General features: G+C 42.1%; 1 protein-coding gene across 1 annotated transcript in view; it reads left to right on the top strand.

Moving 5' to 3' along the window:
- The window catches only part of CDHR3 (cadherin related family member 3), a 280,029-nt gene that overhangs the window by 131,142 nt on the left and 127,460 nt on the right, over window positions 1–21,427 (top strand). The window lies entirely within an intron of this gene.

Raw genomic sequence — 21,427 nt, 5'->3', positions numbered from 1 at the left:
ATCTGATACACAGTTTGACTTCCTAGAAAACTAACTTGTTAGACATACAGAAGCCTTTGTTTGAGGACAGGTCAGAAGTTGTAAAAGAATACAAGCATAGAATTGTTTTAAAACCTGATGCTATTCCAGCAGTTCATAAGGTGGGGAGTGTTCCATTATGTTTAAGGAGTCATTTGAAGGAACACCTAGCTAAGCTATGTAGAGATAATGTCAAAGAAGCAGTTTATTATTCTTTTTGGGTCCCTCCTATTGTGGTAGTGAAAAGGTAAACAGAAGAAAGAAGGTTGTACGTGGCCCTCAGGTCATTGAGTAAAGCATTTTGGTTGACTGCTGTCCCGTGCCCAAGTTGCACAAGAATATAGCCCTATTGGGGAAGGCAAAGATAATCCTAGTGTTGGATTTTAGGGCTGCTAGGACCAGGTTGAGTTAACGTAAGTCTCACATTCTCTCATGGCATTTAATACTCATTTGGAGCCTTTAGATTTCTTGCGCTGCCCTTCAGGAAAGCCGAAGCTGCATCAATTGTTTCAAAAACTGAAGTAGAGGGCATGAAAAATATCTTGGCATACCAGGATGATAAAGTTATTTTTACTGATTCTAACGTGAAATATGTCCGGGTTTTGGGAGAAGTTCTTAAAGCATTTCAAGAAGCTGGCATTATAGAGAAAAAAAGAAAAGTTGTTTTTTGTTAAAACAGGTGGATTATTTGGGTCATAATATTTCTGCAGAAAGAATAAAACCAAAGTCTGATCTGGTGGAAGTGTGCATGAACAATCCTGCCCCAAAAGACAAGGATCAGTTACATACATTTTTGGGATAATGTGAATATTATTCATGTTTATAGATAATTCAGCACTGCAGATGGTTAAGGAGTAATGCCAAGTACACATGGGATAGGGAGGAAAGTGAAGTGTTTGAGAGTCTGAATTCATTGTTTGGTAATGCCCCTGCATTACACACTTTTAGGGATGATGTCAGCTCTTTAGTAATGTGGATGCCAGTGGTATTGGGTTGGAAGTGGTTTTGAGTAAAAAAATAGATAGCAAGAAACACATAACTGGATTTACCTCTAGATGCCTCTCTAAGGTAGAAATAGATTACAGCACTGTTGAGTGGAAAGTGCTTGCCTGCGTGTGGGCTGTCAATCCTTTTTCTACGTATTTGTGGGGGAGAGAATTGCTATTAGTTACTGATCAGAAGCCCTTAGTATTTTTACTGAGTAAGAAATGTTATAATATGACCAGTCCTAGACTGTTAAGGTTGTTGTCTAAAATGGACGATTTCAATTTCAGATTGAAACACATTCAAGGCGGAAAAAACTAGAGCCGATTTCCTGTCTAGATACCCACTTGTTGCACTTTGTGAGGGTCTCGGTGATGAGAAAGAAGAATGTGTGGTGGGTTTGGTTGATGGTGGGGTGCTTTCAGAAGATGTAATAATGCAACATGAATGGGTATTTTGTAGCAATGTTGATGCGTGTCAAGCTTCTATGAGAAAATATATTGTACAAGGTTAGCACAGACAAAATGATTTTAGTGAGGAAATCAAGCCTCACTCCAAGATGAGGAATGAATTGTCTTTAGAAGATGGATTGATAATGAAGGGGAATTCCTTAGTTCCGCTGTCTAAATTGAGGACACTTTAATCAATTTTGCTCATCTTGAACATGTTGGGTTAACTGGTGCAAAGAAGTGTTTGTGTACATAATATTGTTGGCCAGGGATTTATGCAGCTGTGGAGGTGTTTTCTAGCAAGCTTTGTGGAATATACAAGGAAGCAGATAAATCTCTTTATACTTCGAATACTCTGCTATGCTCAGTAGAGTTTACAAGTTCGCTATTTTACAATTTGAGGGATAATATGAGGTTAGTATTAGTGGTTGTCGATTAGCACTTCAAATAGATTGAATATACATTTAGGAGGGAACCTAACACAAATGGATTGATTGATTTTTGGAGAGGTTTATTCCAGAGGGAAGGGGAACCGACATTCTTAGTGGTGGACAATGGTGTACAATTCGAATTGCTGGATATGGAAATCTTTTTATCATCTTTTTGGATTAAGCATATTTTTGTGGCTTTGTATAGCTCACAAGGAAATGGTATGGTGGAGAGAGTAAATCAGATGTTGGAGGGCACTATTAAACTAGCCTTGGGATCAGTTTCAAATGTATAGGAAATGATACCCAATAGACTGTGGACTTATCATGATATTACTCTTTCTACCACTGGAGTTGCTCCTTTTGTGAGAGATGGAAGTTGTCTCCAAGTTGTATTTTGGATAAAACTTGTGTTGGGGAAAGGATTCCTACTGTGGGAGAGGTTGGTCTAAGAGTCAGTGTGGTGCAGACCAAATGGAAGCAGACATATGATATGATGATGAAGACTAAGGAGACACATTTTCAGGAGGGAGGTGTAGTGAAAATGGGAAGGCTGGAACTAAAACAAGAACCTCAAACTTCCTCACATGCCATTAGTGTTGCGAATTATAAGTGGTGGAGTAAGAGTGACATTGCCATGATCAAGTGTAAACATGTCGAATTGACTGCCACTAGGAAAAAGAGCATTGTTTATGATGGAACGGGCTTGGTTGATGGAAGGTTTGACAGTTAGAAGATAAACAGATTTTTTGTGGAACCCACGCTCTCAGGATAGGTTGGTCTCCTGGGATTTCTTCAAGAAATGAATATGAGGGTTCTTCTGGCTCAGGAAAGGATGGCACAAGATGAAAGAGTTAAAAGATACATGTATGCTCCCTAGTACTTGAGGGATTATGTTTTGCCTTGAGTTTCTTTATCCTTGTCTTTTATTCTTTCTGTTCAGTTTTTCTAGTAGTCTGCATACTGGCTTGGAATTTTGTCTATGAGGTGTGCTTGGAATATTGTGGGTTTTAAGGCGGAAGGTGTGTCATGGGTTTATGCTTTAATGCTTTGTGTTATGGGTAATCCGAATTTGAATGTTGATGAGGCATTTCTTGACAGATGTTCCAGATGCCAGTCAGGTACTTGGTGGAGCCTGGAGCAGATGTGTGGAAACGTGGTCAGCTGTTCCTATATTTCTACCACAGTAAATTCACTTCGAACTCATCACATCTGGACCACCATCTTTTGACAACATAGCATAACACTTCTCTTTGCTTCTCCACTTCTATACATATTCATTACTTAGCATGCATCGTGAAAACAAAATAAACTTGTTACTTCTGTCCTGGGACATAGTTATTAATTCTTGACAAGTCTTCCATACGTTCAACTCCATGCTCAGGTATGTTTACCAGTACTCTTCATCGGGAGAAAACCCATAGTCAGTCATTAACTTCATTTGTGGTCTTTCCTCTTACTGTAGACGTGGCGGTGCCACTGACCACTACACCCTCTGAGAAAGCTACAGCGATAAGTGGTTGATTACTTCAAGGTTCCTATAACATCTCTATTAGCCATGTCATAAGCTCTCGCGAGAGGCTGGTCTTCAACTCAATGCCACTGGCTTGTTGCTGAACTATACTCCCCCCTTCGCCGAAAGGGAACTTGTTGAATATACACTCAATTGCAGGAAGTGGCCTATACATCCTACTGTATTAAAATTATATTCGGCATCAAACAGTCATACTAGGTAGAGGGTACAGGAATGGCCATGAAGCAACAGCAGAAGCTAATATTTTATATATACATTTGAGAAAGAATTGCGCTTGTGTTTGAGAGAAGAGAGGTAGAAACCATATATCAAGCCGTGAACATGTTACATAACAAAGTTTTGGGAATTCAAGTCAAAGGAGCAACTTGTGGAATTCATTAAAGTTCGTATATTAAACTTGAAATGTTACTCTTGCAAGTGAGTGCTAAATACATTAATTGGATGTAGCAGGGATAGGACAAGAAGGAAGATTTGCTACAGGTTTGTTTGTGAAGGAAAGAGACACTAACAATACTGCTTGACCACAAATCAGATATTAGAATAAAAAAATACCAGCTCTCTACTACTCTATGAGCATAAACATACAGTGACAATGAAAGAGGTTCAGTGGTCGGGAGGAGGAGTTAGAAAACAAAGTGTCACAGAAATAAGCATCGTGAATCAACATTTAGGCATTAGTAGCTCTGAGTGGCAGGAACGAACACTTGCATTTGAGTTTCATCACTGATGGGATATTCTGCTGTTTTATAGAGGTCAACTCTAGAATTGATTTCTATTTGTTTTTGGAATCTTTAAAAAAATATATATATGTTTTATTAGTGCATGATTTCACAGTTATATATACCATGTTTCATTAACAGTTCGCAGTTAAACAAAGAAAGAGAAAAAAGAGAAACATATGATAATGCTATAAATAGAAAAAAAGGAAAGTGAAAAATCATGCACAGTTTTTCTTAATTTATTCCCCCCACTCCCACCCCAGAGTCCACCCACCCACCAGGAGTTGGACATGCTCATTTATTTTTAATTTGAAAATAAAAAAAAAATAAAAAAATAAAAAATAAGACAGCGATTTAGGGCTTAACCACACCTCTCAATTCATCACATTTTAAGACCTTTAGATTGAGAACGTAATCCTCTTTTTTCATAAATAGCTTTTTCAAAATTATAATTTGCCAATAGAAGAGACAACCAATGGTGAAATCCAGGGGGAGTTGGATCTAACCAGGCCGAAGCCAGGCACAAACGAAGTATCGCCATGCCCATAAAAACCAGTTTTTCTCCTGGCTTCCCTTGCATTTCCTGGTCCACCCCAAGTCCAATCAGGGATGGAGAAATAAAAAGTTTGCTCCCTAACACCTCCTTAAAAAAAATTTGAATCTCTTGTTTTAAACTACTTAGAACCCCGCAGGAGGCAAACATGTGATTGAGATCCGCCTGATACAATGCACACCGGGGGCATAAAGTCCCTCTCCCTGTCCCCCATTCATCTGTCATTAAGAAATCTCCAGAGCCATCCCCATGCAGCTTTGCCCATTATGTTCTATAGGTGTCGGTATTTCTTCTAACGGATTATCTATTGGCTTATCACGAATAAGAGTTCAATTAAATAATAGGGTGGTTGCCCAGTAATAAAGTCTTACATTTGGTAAAGCCGACCCACCCCTTTCTCTTGGTAGAGATAAATATTTAAATGCTCTTCTGGGCTTTTCATATGCCCAGATAAAGCGAGAAAATAAATCTTCAATTCTCTTCAAACAGTTGGTAGCATATTCTAGCGGGCTTGCCCTTAAAAAAATACAAAAACTTAGGAAAAAAAAGCATTTTAATTATATTAGAGCTGTCTATTATTCATAGATGTAAATTATGCAGTCTTGCTAATTCAATTTTGGTTTTAGCTATCAAAGGATCTATTTTACCATCAACAATGTTTTCTACATTAGCCATAATATTAAGTCCAAGATACCTAGCCTTTTCAACCTGTCTAGTGTCGTTCCCCACACTGATGTTTTTGCAAATAATTTGAGTTTTAGTACTGTTGAGGGAATAACCCGATAGTTGGCCAAACCTCGCCGCCTCTGCTTCAACCAAGATTATAGCTGTGTCAGGATTAGGGGTTACTAGAGCAATATCGTCGGCATATGCCAACACTTTAGTTTTCCAGCCATGGGAAACAATATGGCTGATATTTATATTAGCCTCCAGTCATCGTAAAAAAGGATCTATATATAGTGCGAACTAAAGCGGTGAGATCGGGCATCCCTGTTGAGTACCTCTAGTTATTTTAAATAAGTCTGTGAGTACTCCATTTAAATACAATCTTGCAGTGGGTTGAAAATAAAGCATCTTAAATGCCTGTATAAATCCCTTGCCAATTCTGACCCTTGCCAGGGTCTCCCATTAAAAAAACCAGCACACCCTGTCAAAGGCCTTCTCGGCATCCAGCAATATAAGTGCTGTTGGATCCCTGGAAATATTGGTGGCATCAAATAGTGAGATAACTCTTCTGATATGGTCTGTAGCGCCGCGTTCTGGAATGAATCCATGCTGTCTGACTGAGACTACTTTATGAATTACTGCGGCAAAACGAGTGGCTAAAATTTTAGAATAAACCTTGCTATCAGCGTTTATCAAGATTATGGGACGATAGGAGCCAGTTTCCAATGATGGTTTATGTTTTTTCAGAAAAAATATTATTTTCGCTTCCGTCCAGGATTCAGGTGGTCTCCCCCGTTAAATACATTCATAAATGATCGTTGCATACCATCTTTCAATTTGGTCGAAAATTTCTTATAAAATTCTAGAGGTAATCAATCTAGGCTGGTGGCTGTACCATATGGGAGACTATTGATGCATAATAGAGTATCCACCCACTGAGGGGGTTCCTCAAGTTTTTGCTGATCTTCTTGGGACAGTTGTTCCATTGGAATCTGGTTAAGATATGTCGTAATGTCCTCCAAGTGACCTGATGTGGCCTCATAGTATAAATCCTGATAGTATTGATAAAACACCTTACAAATTCCCTCTGGGTCTGTGATTTTACCTCGTATAGGGTCATTAATTGCTGCAATTATATTCTGTGTAGCTTTTTGTCTTGCTCTAGTTGCCAGGTGATGTCCGACCTGCTCACTACACTCATACGCTTCCTCCCTCCAAGCAGCCAATCTATTTGAGGCCCTTTCGGCTATTATCTCCATAGTTAACGACTTGGCTACCATTACTTTTGCAAGTGCGTCTGCAGAATCACCCCCATCCTGGACCACTATGATCAAATTTTCTTCAACAGCAGCCAGACGACTCTGCATGTCATTTAGCAGTCAATGTTTTTTTTTGTTTAGGGATGACGTAAAACTAAGTGTCTCTCCCCGTATCACTGCTTTCAGTGCATCCCACACTACCTCCATCCCTGCACTCCCTATATTCTCTTTAAGGAATTGGGGGATCCACAGTCTCATATGTTCGCAGTATTCCTTATTAAAAAGTAAGGATCGTTCGAAACTCCAATTAGTAATGCTCATATTTTTAAACACTGCCCCTTTAAGTTCTACTACTAAGAGATGATGGTCTGCAACTATGTGCGGGGCCTTCTCTATTGAGCAGGCATGAAGAATAGTGTGGGATGCAAATATAACATCTAATCTCGCATGCTTATTGTGCGGGAAGGAATAAAATGTGTATCCAGGATCTAAGGGATGCTGCGAATGCCAAATGTCAGTAAGTGCCTGTTCACGACTAAGTGTCCTCAAAGCTCTAAATACTTTTGGTTTCCGACCGCTATAAATCCAGTTATTATCAAGAGTTATATTTTGATTGGCAGGCATATTTATATTAAAATCTCCGCAGATGATTATGGGCAATGGCCATGCGGCCAATTCATTATTCATATGGTCAAACACTGCTGAATCATCTAAGGTGCTTCCATTAGTAGTACATATAGTGAGAGAATCCCCATTTTCTCTGCGACATTCTGTAATGGCCTACCTCCCATTTTGATCAGCTGTTGTCTGGAATAATTGAACAGATCGGTTAGCCATCAAAATTGCTACCCCGCGTGTCCTTGAGTTTTGTGTCGTGGCCCCTACCACTGTGTACACAAGTGTTTCCAATAGGTGAGACTGGGCTCTTTCAATGTGCGTTTCCTGCATACAAATAATATCAGCTTTGAGTAGCTGAAGCGCTGCAGCAGTATTCCACTGTTTTTTAGGGTCGTTAAGGTCACAGATATTAATTGTTGCAATACGTAGTTTACAGACAACAAAGTCACCCAAACAAAACCTAACCAACACCAAAAAAAGAAAAACGAATCCCCAAGGTGCCAACCCCTTCCTCCACCCTAACCCTACTTCCCTCAGAACCCACCCCCTCCCACCGCCTACCACTGAGGTTACCTGGCACTACATGAGCCAGGATGAGGGCATCTGAGCAGTCGTATCCCCGCGCTCCCTGCTGGTCCGGCCCCTGTCCTTGAAAATCCCTCCTTTGTGAAGCAGCCTTTGCCAATTATCTATTACTATTCCACATTTATTCCTGTTGCTATTATACATTGCAAAGCCCACCCGGCACCCTTCTCCTCATCATATTAATAGGGCAATTTAAAAAATCATCTACCTAATATAGCTATTACAGAGAGGAGAGGGGTAGAAAACAGAAAAAGAAGACTCAAGAAGACTCAGGAGTTTAAAAAAAAACATTATGAAGCTCTACATTCATGCAAAAAAGAAAAGATCAAACTTGAGTCTTTTAGTCCTTGGTTTTGTCTCTTCTTAGATCAGTGATCTCTCGTAGATAAGACTGAGCTTGAATTTCAGATGTAAAACTTCGCGTAGCTCCCTTGCACACAACCTTTAGGCGAGCTGGATTCTGTAGATATATGGTAGCACCTAGTTGTTGAAAGGGAGCGAAAAGTTGTCTCAATCTCCATCTACACTCAACAGTGGCATGGGTAAAGTCGGGCCTTGTGAAAAGGATAACACCATTGAATTCCCTCTTGTTTGCTGGCCTTGCTAAATCTTAAAGTAGCTGACACAAAAGGAAATTACCAAAGTAAATTAACATAGCTCGTGGGTATTGTGCTGAAGACGTAGGGCGTTTGGATGGTGTTAGTGGAAAGCGATGAGCATGTAGTATCTCCTTATCCCAGTCCCAGGAGTGTACTTCAGGGAAAGCTCCCTTGAGGAGCGTGATCATGAAAGCCCTGGGATCATTCCCTTCCACTCCCTCTGGAATCCCAAGAACACAAAGATTATTGCGTCGTAGTCTATTCTCCTGCTCCTCAATTTTTAGCATTAAGTCTTTTACTATGCCTTCATGTTCATCTCCTTGCGCCTTCAGAGTAGTAACATCCTTTTCAAGATTTTCAGTACGTACTTCAACTGAAGCCATTCTGTCCGCAAATGTCAGCACATGTTTTGCCCATTTTCCTTATTGTTCCTTGTAGTTTTTGCGTGGCAAGACATGATCTTCGGTTGTCCAGCTTGGCCTCTTCTTGAAAGCTCTTAATTGACTGTAGCACTTCTAAGAGGGTGGGTTTAGAGTTTCCATCTGCGGTACTGCCCATAACTGTGTGATTGCTGCCTGAGCACACCGTTGGATCAGACGGAGTCAATAGTTGTGAGGCAGAGTAATCCCATCTGAGATCTGTCATGCTGCCTTGGTCCAGGGTGTCCCCCCTCTTGTGCCTACAGAGTTTTTTTTTCAAAGATTTCTTTTGTGCGCCAGCTTTCATAGATAGTTCTGAATCCATACTACTATTCCAGTTGTGACTCCCTCCATCGCTGGAAGTAGATGCGCCATTTTCTGAAATTTCTGATTCATCTGTTAGTGAATAACATTTTTCCATATTATCTGGAGTTTTTGGCGGAGGGCAGACTGTTTCTTTTTTTATCCTTCCCTCTGTTTTCTCTATAGCTGGCACCATCTTTGGCTATAGTCCCAGTCTCCCCTGCAGCATTAGCTTCAAAGTTTTGTGGGTCAATTAGGGGACCAGAGGTTGAAGATTTTGAGCCATTTTCATCTTGTCTCATACCAGGGCTAGTAGCTGGGGTTGATTGTAACACAGGGACCAGAGGGACCACCGGTATCGCCACCGCGGCTTCAGGGGAGACAGCAACATTAGTTGGGGTAGTTTGCCCCTCCGAACCACCTCCCCTTGCCGTTTCAACCGTTCCCACATTGTACATTTTCTCATCAATCGAACCAAATATGTTAGAGATTAGAGGCTGACTAATGTGAGCATTGTGAGCGTTTTGACTGGTATCCGTAGTTTTGACATTCTTACTTTGTGTTTTTTTCCCCTGTTTTACGGTATGGTCAATCTTGTCAGCAGAGTTAGTTCTTTTTAGTCTGCTCCCAATTTTTCACCCCACGTGTCTCAGGGTGTTTCTGAACATTTTCTGATGCAAGTGCGGGATTAGACTGCAGTGCTTCATTTGTAGCGAGAACTGCCAAATGCATATTCTTAGCTTTCAGCGATTTGGCCCCCCGCCCCGTCATCCTTTCTTGTCTGCTCCCTAAGTCCTCGAAATAATGTATCCTTCGTTCCCAGCTTGTAGATTGAGAGCCACTGCAGCGCTTGGATATTCCATTCGCTTCCCTCGAGGTCGGCAGAAAGCTGTGGAGGGCCGATAGCATCTTCCCCAGAGAGCTCGTTGCCGTAGGGCAGCGCAGGTCGAGGGAGTCGGAGCTGAGCAGTCCGCCGCTGCTGGTACCGAAATCCAAGGAAAATGACTCGCAGCTACACGGAGCACACTCTGGTTCCCTCTTCGGGCAATAGTCACAGTAGCAGTGACCTGCAGGCAGTACAGCTGATCCATGAATCGAGGATTTTGCCGGTATTTAAAATCGGTTTATAATAGCATACCAAGGGCTTTTGGTGTCTTCTGAGAGTCGGACCGGCGGAGCTGAGCTAGCGCACCAGCTACTCAGACGCCATCTTGCCTCCCTGTTTCTGGAATCTAATGCTTTTTATTGAATTAATTACGATTTAGTTTGCTATGCTGTATTGCTGTTTAGTTAAATGTAGAGACATTATTATTATTATTTTTATCTTTTTTTCCTAAAATAGGATGTTGGCAAAAATTTGAGGGAAAGAAGATTCTGTTAAAATGTTTACTTCTAATTAGTTTATAATAAATCTTTGTTTAACAAAAGATGTTACCTTTATGGGTGATAAGATTAATATCCCTTAACTGCTCACATTAAAGAACTTGGACGTGTGATGTTACAACAGGTGGTTACAGCAGAGTGAAATAACTATCACTGCAGTATTGACCATCCAAATTCTTTGTTTAACTATGCTCCTGATTTTGCTTTTGTTAAGTGCTTTTGCTGTGTATTTATTACTTTATTTAAGAGACATACAACTATATTGTTGGGGCTGAAATAGCAGTACTATATTTACTGGCAGGTTAAATGGAATTTGTGTTACTTTACATTGAAGCAGATTCAGCAGCCTATCTGACAAGCATTGGTAAAGACAATAGATTTCGCCTTTGGGCCTTCTGGCTTTGCCAAATGTTTTTATCAAACTGTTACTGTGTATACATTGTATATTTTGCTGAAGTAAAGACTTTGAATGTGAAAATGTTTGTGCACTTTCTTTACTGTAGTGCAATCTTGTACAGGAATTGATTTTACTAATAATTGGCAAAACCTACAAGTCTCATTTATAAAAGGTTGATGTACTGGGTTGTCCAATGCTTGTTTGGTACATATGAGCTGATTAACATTTAGTTGCCTGGGTGAATTCTGGTAGTAGGAGGATGTTCATAATGGGGCACAATTGAGACATCTGGAGCTGAGACTGAAGACTGTGTGAGTCATTGGGGCATAATAGTGTTCAGATTACATGCTCAATCAATACGTTGCCTCTCTCTAGTGTGCACAGAGTGATGGTCACATATTTGCCATTTGTAATTCCATGTTCTAATCATTGACACCACAATCATTGATGTTCCTCATTTATATCATACTGATAACAAGCACTCACAAAGCCAATAGGTCTGACGTGTTTTGGGTGCATGCTTGTTGTTGTGTTGTATGTCTGGATGCAATTGCAGACAACTTACACATAGGCACCTAAATAGTGGTCAGGCAGCATGCTGTGTAAACCACAGGATTGTAGCTCACATGTTTTAAGTCAGGCCCTTACTTAGGCCATGCCCCTTTTAGAGACCCCCACCTTTTTCATCCCACTGAAAGCACTGTGGTCGACAATAGGCTTTTGCTTACATACAGCTAAAAGCTGTCTTGTACGCGAGACCTACAATTGTGATTTTGTATAACTATGGAGCCCCCAGACTCAAATCTAAAACTTGTGGCACAAAAAGAAGGAACAATGGCTTTGCTCTTCTGTGGCACTCATTCATGAGCACCTGTGGGAGGGCAGGAGCACAGCTCGTGTTACATTTCAGAGGGGGGTTTGTGCACTTCAGTGAAAGAAAGTTGAGGACCTGACCTCCTCCACTGTTGCACCCCAAACTAAGATTGTTTGTCCCAGGGCTATTGGTGCCACTGCGCCCCTTTATAAGTGGGGCTGCAGTATTTTACCCCGATGAAGCTGATCCAAAAGTTGAGCAGGTCATATGCTCCCTGGCAAAGCAGATCGAAATATCCTCACCTCCTTTGTCAGTCAAGTGAAAGGAATGGCAGACAAAATTAGTGAATAACTGAGGATTGAAATCTTGGTCTTGAGATGACTGGGGTTAACACTAAAGCAACCTCTGTTATAAGATAATCATGGCAGGTAGTGTTAATCGCTTTAATAATACTCTCTGTTTCTGAGAATGTCACGTTATTTAGAGAGAATTTTGAAGCTAGGCTAGAGGAAGAACCAGAAGTGGAATGGGTGAATGATCATGAATCATGTTTCTCTTTATCCCCAAAATATCAGTCACTTCATTCTCACAGATGCCTTGAATCTTCCAGCAGGAAGGATCAAGTTCGAAAACTCAATGGGGACTCCATCTGTTGGTAATTCTCTCAGTATCTCAAGTAGTTTCCTGGTACAGTTACCCTCTTCTTCTATCCTTATAAACTAGTTGTTATACCTGCTGCTCTGCCAGTGTGACTGTGGTGACAGAATGTTGGTGTGTGCAATGTTGGTGAGTGTGTGAGTCAGTTGGTGGATGGGCTGAGCAGCAGGAAGGCTGCTCCTGGTGGGGCTCTGCTTAACATTTTACCATCTTATCCTGAATAAATCCACTTGGAGAAACGACATGGAATTGGACCATCTTTTATTTACTACACTAGTACAAAGCTTTTGCCACTTCTATGACAACGATGGTCGGAATGGGACAGATAATGGGCCTGGGAACCAAAATAAAAGTGGCTCCCATTAGTGATTTAGAAAGGCAAAAAAGAGGCCAATGTTTGCAAATCGGGGTAGTTTTAAACTTGTAAAGGTGCTCTGTATAAATGTTTTGCAAAGTATGGAAGATTGCATGGATCTGAGCTTGCTACAGGTAATGTTTGTTTTAATGTCAGGGAAATCAACAGTAAAATCCAGTCGAACAGATTCTAAAACAAGTCCACAAACAGCCAAAAACCGGCCCCTACACTAATCTGCCAGCCCGGCCAATCGGGCAATGCCTGATGTCCCAGTAGCCCAGTCGAACCTGATGACAATTTACAATATCCTTATTGATTTCCAAATCTGACATACATTGTTAATTTGAGGCGGATCGCAGCCTTTAGTTGTCTTCTGCTCCAATAAGTACCACTTTGGGGAGGAATGGCCCATCTATCCTGTCAGGACCTCTTTCAGTGTACTAATTGGTCACAGGTGATTTTAAACTCTCGTTATAAAACCCAACCCACTACTTCCCATGGCAAGGGTCTGAAGTATATGGGACTCTTTCAAGAAAGGCTTGATTGCTTTCCTACTCAGCTGTCTCTTGTTGCGTTACTGTACTTTTATCCATCCCCCTAGCTGAATTGCACATTAGCCCCTACAACTTAGCTGGCAAGGTATAATTGCATGTCCAGTTCATGATAAAAAGAGAGTCTGAATGTTTGCTGAATGTTGACATAAGTGTTCCTTTATTAAGTAGCCACTTAAGTGTTTAACCATTCCATGTGTAATCAAATGTATTCACTGAATAAGTTAAAAGGTTCTGATGGCTTCAAACAATGAGCCGTGGTCCTGTTCTGATCATTCCAGAATATGAAATCTCCAGTGACAACTGAATGCTGGTTTGGGCCCAAGAAGAAATATGTAAACACAAAAAGCTCCATGAAGCGTAAGTTAAGTCCTGGGGTTATTATTATAAACCAGATTAATATAGGTTACTACAACGAATACTAACACCATCCATTACTTTTATCACACATCCACAACGACTTAAGTTACAACGCATTTTCATTTACCAAAATTAAATTTACCAAGCAGTTCTTACAGTGGCTGCCGTCTTACTTACATACTATATATAAGACACCTGAACGTGTCAGAAGTAATAAAAAACTTAAAATCCTGATTAAATAGTCATCTCTCAGTTCATGATTTCTAATTTCTTCATTACCATACAATAATAATTAATTGCTCACAGCTTATCACAAAATACATTTTGTAAATAATCCGTTGTTCCTGTCACTATAAATATAAATCCCAGATTCACACCCAAGTGAAAAACAGTTGCACTGTTCCTGGTAAAATTACTAATATATATATATAAAATATATATATATTTTTACTTTCCTACTCTGAACTCTAAAATGCCTTTATTACCCCTTAATGCTACCCTTACCAGAACCCCTCACTATCCCTGAAACCCCTTACTACCCCTTAATGCTCCCCATTTGTGAACCCTAAAAAGCCCTTACTATCCCTTTATGCAGCCCTTCCCACAACCCTAAAAATCCCCCTAAAAAGCCCCCTCTACCTTAATCAATCAATCAATCAATCAATCAATCAATCAATCAATCAGGGGTTTTGTAGAGCGCACTACTCACCCGTGAGGGTCTCAAGGCGCTGGGGGGTGGGGGGGGAGTTAGCAGCTCCGTTAGGGTTATCCGAAGAGCCAGGTCTTGAGATCCTTTCTGAATTGGTGCAGTGTCGGGCTCCGTCGGAGGTGAAAGGGGTGTTCGTTCCAGGTCTTAGCTTCGAGGAAGGAGAAGGATCTTACACCAGCTCTGGTCCTGTAGAAACGAGGGACGGTTGCTAGGGCGAGGTCGGCTAAGTGGAGATTTCTCTTGTGGCGTGGAAGGCGATTCGGTCGTTAAGGTATTGGGATCCGGTGTTGTGGAAGGGTTTGTAGGCGTGTGTGAGCAGCTTGAAGGTTATTCTTTTTTCTACGGTGGGCCAGTGGAGGTCACGGAGGTGTTGGGTGATGTGATTGTGTTGTGAAATGTTGAGGATATGTCTGGCTGCGGCGTTCTGGATGCTCTGGAGTTTGCAGAAGAGGTTTGTGTTGATTCCGGTGTAGAGGGTGTTGCCGTAGTCCAGTCTGCTAGTGATGAGTGCCTGGGTGACGGTTTTACTGGAGTTGGGGGGATCCACTTGAGTGTCTTGCGAAGTATGCGGAGGGTGTTGAAGAATGTGAAGGATACAGCGTTGATCTGGTGGTTCATGGTGAGTGAAGAGTTGAGTATGATTCCGAGGTTGCGTGCACGTTCAGTTGGGGTGGGTGGGTTTCCGAGGGCAGTAGGCAGCAGGTGTCGTCTTATGTGGAGGGGTGGAGCCGAGGATGAGGACTTCTGTTTTCATGGAGTTGAGCTTCACGCAACTGTTGCCCATCCAGGTCGTGGCGGCTTTCATCCCTTCTTGGAAGTTGTGCCTGGTGATGTCAGGTTCCTTAGTGAGGGAGAGGATGAGCTGCGTGTCATCAGCATAGGAGACGATGTTGAGCCCATGGTTTCTGACGATGGTTGCAAGGGGGGCCATGTAGATGTTGAACAGTGTGAGACTGAGGGAGGATACTTGGGGTACTCCGCATCTGATCTCTGTCGGTTCTGAGAGGAAAGGCAGGAGTCTGTCTGTGTTCTGCCTGATAGGAAAGACCGTATACAGTCTAAGGCCTTTCCTTGGATGCCAGCATCGTGGAGTCTGGTGGCTAGTGTGCGGTGTTGAAGGCTGCTGATAGATCCAGGAGTATGAGGGCTGCCGTGTGGCCATGGTTGAGGAGGGCGCGGATGTTATCGGTGGCGGCAAGGAGGGTGGTCTCCGTGCTGTGGTTGCTGCGGAATCCAGACTGAGAGGTGTCTAGGATGCTGTTGGTTTCTACTGCATCCTCCTGAGGTGTGAGCCGGGAGAGACGCGGTACTATACAACTTAACTTGCGAAATTTGCACAATCTGTTTTAAATTGTTTTATTGTAGAATATTTGGTCCACATCATTTTTATGGTAAACTAGCCGCTTTTCGTCTATTTTCATACTTGTAAAGCGCATGACTGGTGGTTAGTGTTTGTGCCTTAGCTCATGCACGCTGACACTGACGCTAGAGGCTGCTAATTAGGGTGCGAGCTGTGAACCAATCACGCTGCAGCAGGGGCACTATTTGAAGAACAGGCTGGTGCGAGCGCGCTCAACTGCATCCTCCTGAGGTGTGAGCCGGGAGAGACGCGGTACTATACAACTTAAACTTGCGAAATTTGCACAATCTGTTTTAAATTGTTTTTATTGTAGAATATTTGGTCCACATTATTTTTATGGTAAACTAGCCGCTTTTCGTCTATTTTCATACTTGTAAAGCGCATGACTGGTGGTTAGTGTTTGTGCCTTAGCTCATGCGCGCTGACACTGACGCTAGAGGCTGCTAATTAGGGTGCGAGCTGTGAACCAATCACGCTGCAGCAGGGGCACTATTTGAAGAACAGGCTGGCGCGAGCGCGTAGCGGACGCGCGCAGCGGACGCGCGCAGCGGACGCGCGCAGCGGGCGCGCCGCTGGCGCGCCGAAGGCGCGCCTAAGGCATGCCCGTCTGCGCCCGTCCGCGCTCGTCTCGCGCTCAGCGCCAGCCATGCTGTCGGCAGATCCACCCAGGTGAGAAAGTCGTGGTCTAAAGAGCAGCTGCTTGCCTACTCTCACGTGGATTGCCAAAGACCTCTATGCTTTAAACCTGACAAGATGTATACAAAAGGAAAGGGGTGTGTTGAGTTTCGCTGTGGGTCCTGTAGGTTTGCTCTGAATAAGCCTCCCAGGAAGGAAGTCACGGACTCTGATACACCGGAAGAACTGCCTTGTTGTAATTCCCCCGAAAATGCCAGCTCTGGACAGCGGATCAGGGCAGGTTTGATCAACTGCAGGTCTCTCCCAAAAAATGCTGAAGAAATCTGGCTGCTGTTACAAATGCATGATTGGGACCTACTGTTTGTAACAGAAACCTGGTTGAGAGAGGGTTCTAACCCTGACATCTGCCTAGCTATTCCCATGGGCTATAAGATAGTTAAGGCCAACAGGGCTGAGAATAGACTCGGAGGGGGCCTTGCCATTATTTTGAGGGATGGCTGGGAAATTTCTCATAAAAAAATTGAGGGCATGGGGCCCATAGAGGCAATGTCCTTCTATGTCAAATTCTCAAGTACTTCCTCAATGGCCGGACTTTTGGTCTATAGACCCCCTAACACTGTGGCCTCCCATTGGGCGTCGTTGTTTGATTGCATTGCTAATCTCTCTGTACGATACACGAATTTTACCGTACTTGGAGATTTTAATGTTCATATGGATAATGCGAATTGTTCTTCAACTATTCAATTAGGAGATGCTTTACAAAGTTTAAATCTAATGCAAATAGTACTATCTCCTACTCATGCAGCCGGCCATATTTTGGACCTTCTCTTTACGAATGACCCAGCCATCAAGGTGGAAGAGCTTCTACCTCTCACTTGGTCAGACCACTTGCTGGTCACTTTTAGGATAAGTCGGAAGCGCTGTGACAGCGTTAGTGGACTGGTCACAGAGAATAGGAGAAACTGGAGGAAGGTTACACTTAAATCTATGGGGGATGAATTGTACAACACCCCCCTAGAACTATCTGGGAATCCTAACGTCGATACCTCCCTTTTTGATTCATGGCTCAATCTAGCTTTTGATAAACTAGCTCCGATTAGAGCATGTAAGGTGTCTAGGAGCAAACCATCAGCTGTGAAGTAAAAAATGTTTTCCTTTTCGAATCCAATGTTTGCTAATTCATTCACACATGTTATTGGTAACAACTACCAAGGTCAAGTATTCACAAAATCACTCATTCTATTGGAACACTTAAATGCAAGGCAACGTCAATTTATAAAGAATCAATTAAATGGTTTATTTGATTCACAAAGTTTCTTTAACCACAATCAGATAGATCTCTCTTTTAGAATCAAATTAAAATATGGATGCCAGTCCGTTTAATTAAAGAAAATATTCTTCTTTGACTCCATTACACCAAGGTTTTAATTTTACTATACATTGTGGGATTCATATTTTCCCTTGATACACTGCTCTGGATATGCATATACATCATTATATCTTTGTCCCTATCACATTTAACCTCACCAGAGACTTTAATATCATGAGATATTTATACATCATAACGTTAAGCTCTCGAGTATATGGCTGTGTTTTAATGACAGATTTAACAAATATCATAGCCCAAACGAGAAGGTAATTTATAAAATATATAGAACAAGATTTCCAGCGAGTACGCGCCGTTGTCCAGCATAGTCTAATAAGGCTTTTTGATAAAGATTTATACCCAACAAAAAAAAAAAAAAAAAAAAAAAAAAAAAAAAAAAAGAACTAGCCGAGTACTGTTCGCCGGCCCCCTATTATGACGTCTATCTCTGACGTCATATTCTTTCATGAAAAAATTCTGACCATTTACTCTGCCTTCCCAGCAAAAGAAATGCAGGAGATGGCAATTGTCAAGTCACCAGACAACTGGTCTACCGTTCATCGATTTGAGAAGGAAGCCTCTCTGAAGGAATTGCTGAAAGTGAAATCTGGGTCTCCTCTTGACCCCTGTCCGGCCAGAATTTTTAAACTCCTAGCGCCTATTCTTAATGGCTCCTTGAACCTCCTCTGGAATACGTCTCTGGAAACCGGAATCTTTCCTTCTGACTGGAAAAAAGCCTTTGTTCAGCCTATCCTAAAGAAAGAGTATGCCGACCCAGCGGAGCTTAAAAATTTCAGGCCTATATCACTACTGCCTGCCCCTGCAAAAATTTAGAAAAGGAAGTTCAGAGGCAACTCTCAAACTTCCTTGAATCTAACAATCATCTGCATGACTCCCAGTCAGGCTTTAGGGCAGGATACAGCACCGAAACAGCTCTCCTAGAGGTCGCAGAATCGATTTGTGAAACCCTTGACCTTGGTAACTGTGCTATGCTGGTGCTGCTGGATCTATCTGCCGCGTGTGACACGGTATCCAATAACATCCTTCCGAATAGGCTACATAAATTAGGAGTGACGGGGACCGTGCTGCGCTGGTTTCAGTCTTTTCTGGAGGATAGGTCACAACAGGTGTTTTTACACCCTCATGTTTCTAGCTCAAAGTCTTTGTCACAAGGGGTGCCACAGGGTTCGGCACTCAGCCCCTCACTCTTCAATGTTTATCTTGCTCCGCTGGCGGCAATTGTGGAAAAATGGGGTGTGCGTGTTGTCTCATATGCAGACGACACGCAACTTGTCTTTTCGTTTAAAGAACAAAGCGAGTCAGCTTTTGCTAATTTTAGGCAATGTCTCCTTAACATCTCGTCTTGGATGACAGACAGTTGCCTAAAATTAAATACGGATAAAACGGAGGTACTATTTTTCAATCAACCTATTCCTCCTAGTTCTGAGTTATGGTGGCCAGCTGAGCTAAACCCGCCGCCAATACCAGTAACCTCAGCAAGGAATCTGGGTTTTAGGTTCGACGCTCAGCATACATGTAAGGCACAAATTATGCATGTTTCCTCTCAATGTTTCTGGAGACTAAAAGCACTTCGTAGATTTTTCCACTTCCTCCCTATGGAATGTAGGAAGTCAGTGGTCTATGCTCTAATTACGTCTCAACTTGATTATGCGAACAGCCTGTATTTAGGCATCCCTGACTATTTGATGAGGAGACTGCAACGCATCCAAAATTCTGCGGCCAGGCTCATTAGAAATGTGCCTCTACGTTATCATATTACTCCTCATTTGCGCTTCCTGCACTGGCTCTCTGTAAGGAAAAGAGTCCAGTTCAAAGCACTTGTGCTGGCCCATAAAGCTACAAGAGGAGTAGGCCCTCTTTATTTAAAACGAAGACTTCAAAAATATTATCAAGCAAGAACTTTGAGATCAAACAGCTGCAATCTTTTGGTCACCCCGCGCTTTAAGAAGGCAAGGATGGGTGCTATGGAATTCTTTGCCAAATGACCTTCGCCAGCTAGAGACGGAACTTCCTTTTAGAAAGGCTCTGAAAACCTGGCTGTTTGGATTACCTTAAAGACTCTGGTATATGCCGCTCTACCTTTCCCTTCTCTTTTCTTCCTGGATGGATGCCAGCGCCGGGACACTTCCGTTGGAAGTAGCTGCGCCCTTAATAAATATTAATAATAATAATAATAATAATATGAAGTGTGCTAGCTGGGTGTTGACTGCCTTTTTGACGTCTTTGGCAGCAAAAGGAAGCAGTGAGATGGGCCTGAAGTTCTTGAGGTCCGTCAGGTCTGCGGCCTTCTTATTGCTACCCTTACCTGGACTCTAAAAAGCCTTGATTACCCCTTAATGCTACCCTACCTGGAAGCCTATAAACCCTTACTATCTCTTAACACTACTCTTCCCTGAAAGCTAAAGACCCTTGCTACATTTTAATGCTACCCTTCCCTGAACCATAAAACCCCCTACTACTCCTTAACACTATCCTACACTGACCTCTGAAAACTCTGTGTTATCCCTTTGTGAAACTCTTCCCTAAATCATACTTACCCCATAGTACTCTTACCCACTAACCATTCTTGAAAGAAAACCCCTTACTACCCTTTAACGTCACCTTTCTCTGAACCCTAAAAACCCCAAACTGCCCTTTGGCACTACCCTTCCTTGATCTCTAAAAACTCCTCACTTCTGCTTAATGGAACACTTCCCTGAATCTTACAAAGACCTTACTAATTCTGTTTACTACCCATCCTTGAACCATACAATCCTCTGAGTAGTCTTATCCACTGTTCATCCTTGAACCCTAAAAACCCTTACTGCTCATATCCACTACCCCTCCGGTACCTTAAAACTGTGTGGTAATTGTACTGCTGTTTAACTAACTGCATTATAACTTTACTGCCTCGTTGTAGTGGTAAATCCATTGTTATGACTCCGTTGTAATTGTGATGCTTTCTACTGGATTCCTTGCAGTGATTTAATGCCAACCAGTTTAGGATCATCGAAGGTGAAACAGCTGCAAAGAAACATGTTTTTTGTAGCCACAAAGGCTGGTAAAGCAGCAGTTACTGCCTTGTGTGTATAATTGCATGGTGGGATGGTTCAGCATGTCATTCTTCTGATGAACCTCAAAGTGTAGGGAAGTGGGTGCCATATAGTGGGTGGGGATATATTTCATAATTACTTCTCTCAGAAAACCTCTTTAAAGAGAAGTTTACAATAACCATTCACCACAATTATGTGTTTTGATTTAAAATATTTGTTGGTGAACCTCATGGGAACAAGGGGTGCCCAATGTTGTGTGAAAGGTAATGATGTCAGTTGTTGGTTCTCATTTAACTTCTCATTCAACTTAACTCTGAGTGCCAGGGAGCATCCAATATTAACTCAATCTCTTCAAATAGCCACTACAATGTATCAAAACAAAATATTTACCACACACTGCACATGAAAACAAATCTTAATGTTGACAGCCCCGTTTGTGAGGCCAGGCAACACCTTGTGGGGAAGGAGCAAAACACACAATCCACACAGCTTTTCTCTGGGGAAAAATAATTGATGCAGCAGACATGCACCACTCATGGTACAGCGTATTTATGGAGCATTGTCCAGGAGCTCACTTGTAGGTGCCTCAAAGGTCATTAAGAGACATTTGAGCAAGTCTCTGTGAACTGGTTATGCACTTAAGCATTTCAGG

The sequence above is a fragment of the Triturus cristatus genome, chromosome 4_1 (assembly GCF_964204655.1).
Source record: "Triturus cristatus chromosome 4_1, aTriCri1.1, whole genome shotgun sequence".
In the NCBI taxonomy this organism is placed as follows: domain Eukaryota; kingdom Metazoa; phylum Chordata; class Amphibia; order Caudata; family Salamandridae; genus Triturus; species Triturus cristatus.
This window is presented reverse-complemented; position numbering and strand designations above follow the sequence as displayed.